Source organism: Notothenia coriiceps, unplaced genomic scaffold (assembly GCF_000735185.1).
Source record: "Notothenia coriiceps isolate Sejong01 unplaced genomic scaffold, NC01 NC01_scaffold00037246, whole genome shotgun sequence".
Taxonomy (NCBI): Eukaryota; Metazoa; Chordata; class Actinopteri; order Perciformes; family Nototheniidae; genus Notothenia; species Notothenia coriiceps.
Genome location: NW_011369947.1, coordinates 24879873 through 24884720, shown reverse-complemented (window position 1 = coordinate 24884720; position 4848 = coordinate 24879873). Strand labels below are relative to the sequence as shown.

At 37.8% G+C, this 4848-nt stretch overlaps 1 protein-coding gene across 1 annotated transcript in view; it reads right to left on the bottom strand.

The window, feature by feature from the left end:
* The window catches only part of cyld2 (cylindromatosis (turban tumor syndrome) 2), a 16475-nt gene that overhangs the window by 4505 nt on the left and 7122 nt on the right, over positions 1-4848 (bottom strand). The gene's annotated exons all lie outside the window — the stretch shown is intronic.

The window sequence follows — 4848 nt, the reverse complement described above, 5'->3', positions numbered from 1 at the left end:
TTAAGCAAAATACTTGAGTAAATGCACTTAGTTACTTTACACCTCTGCTATTACATGGTTAGCTTATATTAAACTGCTGCCAAGTTGCATTGTAGCCTATAAATAAACACCTATCATTACAGTAATGTTTTGGTGAAAAGTAACTCAAAAGTAATATAAAAGTAGTGTAACTTATTACATTTCTGAGAAAGTAATATTGTAATGTACCTATTACTTATAAAAGACATTAACAAATAATATGTACTGTATTACATTTTGGAAGTATCTTGCAACACTGCCGGTAAGTACTCCACCTCTGGTTGCAGCTGGATGCAGTCTGCTGGGACGGTTTTGAATTGACTCCCTTCTTCTTCTGGATCCACTCCGTGTTTTGCGGCAGCCACTGTGTGTTTCAGGCAGCTGTATGCAGTCTACTGGGACAGATTCCCTTCTTCTTCCTCTGGATCCACTCCGGGTTTTGCGGCAGCCTCTGTGTGTTTCTGGCAGCAGCGCAGCGTGAAAGCAGTGGGAAGCAGAAACACTATGGCTGCCACTCTGTCTCTCACTCAGGTAACACTGTCTTACAACTCTAATATAACGACAGCTAACGGCGTGTGTACTCCATGTCTTCTGCCGGGGGTACACATGAACATTGTTATATAACCAGGGGAGCGGAAAGGCGATATTAACTCGCCCGTTGTCTCTTTTTTTGGAAGTTTAGTGTTGCTGTGACTGGGAAAAGTTTCTGCCTAATCTCTGTGGGGACTGCGTAAGGGCGTAGCTAGCTAGTTAGCATGCTAGCTAACTAACCGCCAGTTAGTGTCCAGTGGTGGACTGTTTTACAGCCGCTTTTATCATACTTTAGATAAGCCGTGTGACGTTACTTGTCTTCGTTTCGGTTTGCTGTTTATTTCTATTCTCGTTTTGTCTTGCTTCGTTTTGCTGCAGGCTAGTTGGTCCCGGCTAAACAGATGTTAGTACGGGATACTCATGTGTTGTGCCTTTACTGTCATTTCTCTGGCCAGTAACGCCTCTGCTAACACTGTTTACCGCTAAAAGTACACTCTGTATTTCTCATAGATTACGTTCAGGGTTCCCATGCTATTTGTGTAGCTTGCTATGTGTTACAACCATGGTTATTGCTAATATTATAAGTACATTTAATATGCTATTCCTTGCTCACTTAATGTAAATAATATCCTACTTTTAAATGTGGTTAGCTATAATTGGCCCTTCATAGTGTATATTTGACAGGTTGTCTACAGATTTTTATCTTTTACTGTCAAAATGTATATATTTGACTTTTTAGTTCTGTTTTTAATGTTCTATTTTGAGATGTTTTTATGTTCTACTCTTCTTCATTTTCACATTATGTGCAATGCCTTGTTTACTTGCTGCTGTGAAGAAAACATTTCCATATTTAGGATCTAATCAAATGTATACATGTTCACAGTTTCCCCGTTGACCTTTTAACTGTCAGCTGCTGTTGTTGTTTTCTATAATGTTAACAGAAAACACAACATATTCTTAACATTGGTTTTACAAGAAGTAAAAGAGGAAGTGAATTTGTGAAACCACCAGTCAGCACTGCTGTCTCTAAATGTCACTCTGTTGTTAGCCAGTTTAAACATAGTTATGTGTGTTTGTTTGCAGTGAAAATAGGTTATTTAGCAGACAGCAGACAGGTCTAATAATTAGGTTACAGTACTTGTTACCTGAGACAGTGTGGATCTGTCAACAGAGAGGAGCTGTGTGCCAGCAGCAGCTCTGACATTATCTCTCAGACGAGTTCAAAAACCTGGCTGGTATCTCTGTGATGTAACACTTTGTTGGGATTACTTGTTACACATTAATGTGTTCTCAACCCACAAGTGAATGTGGTATTTATTGAACAAGCTAGACTGGTGGTGAGAGACACAATGAGAATTTTGAAAAAGAATCATCAATAATCTGGATATAATGATTGAATGGGTGAAAGCAAATAATGGAGTGGCTAGAACAGAAAAAAGCAATCCTTTCTTCGTCCTATAGCGGGGACATTTGAGTTGTTACAGCAAAGGGGACTGCAGATAATACAAGATTAAATAAATAAATTAGTACACATTGAAGGTAGAAAAAAAGATAAGCAGTCAGTACTGAAATAGCAGGCACATACCAGTAATAAATAGAAAGAGTATTTAATTGCACAGTGTTATTTTACAACTGTGTTGTTACAGTATCAAGTAGTGGAAATAAAAATAGCAGCCTTTAAATAGCATTGTAGAATAGTACAAATTGCTTTCTAGTAAATACAGAATATTAACAGCCTTCAAAAGCAGGAAAAGACAAACCCTATTAAATTACAATATCAGAAATCTCAACACAATGTCAATAATAATTTCCCAGTGTCAATAATTCATCTAAATATTGTGTAAATATTACATATTGTGTGAACCTCTGCACTATCTTCCCATCTGCTGCCTATGTAAGGGCTGGCTCGGCATATGATTGAGGAGTGTTTTTGCAACGCTCATTTAAAGAGTCACCAGTACAATGACGACACTGTTACAGCCGCCAACAGTTCCAGGCACACGATTGTCTCTCACAGAAAAATAAATTGCATTGGCCAGAGAAAGATAAGTGTGTGTGTGTTTGCTCGTGTGTGTGTGTGTAGAAGGTTATCTCGTTGTATATTGGCAGTTGACGAAGCTGACAGATGACTAATGCTGATTACAAGCTGTATTTTTGCTTGAGTCTTCTTCTGGGCCTCAGCTCTGTCTTTGCGACACCCTGGTTTTACATGATGGAAAGATTGAACACATGCTAATTTGTTTCTCTGTGATGCAACAAGAGCTTTATGCCATGGTTGAAATGGCCACTCCCCTGTTGAACCATAACTCAGACAACTACCGTCCACTCGTTTCCTCCTTTGCTGCACCTGTCGATTTAAAAGCAAAACAACCGATTGTCAGTTTGAGCTATATGGAGAAGGAACTGCTGATTCCTTTCCTGTTCGGCACAGCGGTGGACGTATGAACACCGGAAAGGGGGGTGCTTAGAGAGGATATGACAGAAGGCAACATTAGCTGTTGTCTGTGGAGTGACGCCCTGTCGTTAAAGTGTCTAACGCTGACCCTCAGTTACGGCTGTGCAATTAATCGTATTTTAATCGCAATTACAATTTTGGCCTGGCACAATTACAAAAACAACATAATCGAAAAAAACTATTATTTAGCTTTGCTAGGTTGTGACAGTGCACTACAACATATTTGATCTAATTCATTTTAGTCTAATTTATTTGTATTTATCATATTTATATATGTTTGGTAGCTTGTGGAAGTGCGCTCCAAAATATTTGTTGATCTTGTTTATTGGTATTTATTATTTTGATATTATTTATTTAAATATATCATTTATTTAATTTATTTGTGTATTGGTTTTTCAGTTGAGTTATACGTTCAGGGTAATCAACAGTTAAAAAGATACTGTTCAAATTATTATTTGTTTTAAAGTTCAATAAATGGATGTTTTCAAAGTCAATGAATAATCGTATTTAATAATCGTGATATCAATTATTGACCAAAATAATCGAGATTATGATTTTTGCCATAATCGAGCAGGCCTACCATCAGTAGCCTCTTGAAATGTAGACGATATCTTGAAGTCTCTCTGCTCGCAATTTAGCTTCTGTGTCATGGTGACTCAGATGTTTAATGTACGGTGTGAGACACTTAATGTGCTCATCTTGGCCAAAGGAATCGTGAGTGGTATGATGTAGCTAGTGTGGAGACGATTCATTGATTGAGAACATTATTTGAAGACAGCTTTGACAATCAGTAAAACATTTACCAGTTAAATGTATCTGGGTGGGCAGAGTTTGTCATCTACGGCGCTGGAAACTGGTGACCTTTCTCAACTTGTTGTGTCTCAGTTCAGTTCAAGATCAGTTGGTTTATCTCCAAAAAAGAATAGACATATTATTCAAAAACGGCAAAGAAAAATATGGTGCCAGCCCCAAACTGAAGTTTTGATTGCTTTCATGATCAATTCATTTTATATATAATGTTCTCAAAATGTCTTGTTTTGTTAAAATATTCAGTTTTAATATGGAGGAATCAAGAAAATCCACATATTTGAGGGACCGAACACAGCTTTTTCTGCTATTTTACAACGAGCTGCTATTCCCTTACAACAATACATTTTGTTATCAAAATACATACTTCTGTTATTCTGTAGATCAACATTGAGTTCATCTGATTAATCGTTGCAGCTCTAGTAACACATTATCCTGTGTTCTTTCAATGCTTCATCCTAGCTGACGGTTGGCCTCTTTAATCATTGTGCAAACTAGGGCTGCTCAATTATTCGTATTTTAATCGCGATTACGATTATGGCTTGCAACGATTACGAAAACAACGTAATCGAAATAAAACGATTATTTTTTATTATTACTTTTTTTTAAAAATATTTTTATTTTGGTTTTTCAGTTGAATTATACTAAAAGTTCACGGTAATCAACTGTTAAAAACACACTGTTCACATTTTTTTTCTCCAATAAATGGATGTTTTCAAAGTCAATGAATAATCGCAATTACAATTATTGACCCAAATAATCAAATTATGATTTTTGCCGATAATCGAGCAGGCCCCTAGAGGGAAGTTTTAAACCGAGGACGAGCGGGAAAGGAGACGGAAAGGGAAAGAGGACGAGGGGGGAAAGGAGGACGGAAAGGAAAGAGGACGGCAGAGGGAATAGAGGACGGAGAGGAAAGAGGACGGAGAAGGGACGAGGGAAAGAGGAGGTAGAGGAAAAGAAGACAGCGAAAGGAAAAGGGAGGGGAAAGAGAGACCGAGGGGGAAAGAGACGGGCAGGAAGGACGAAAGCGACAG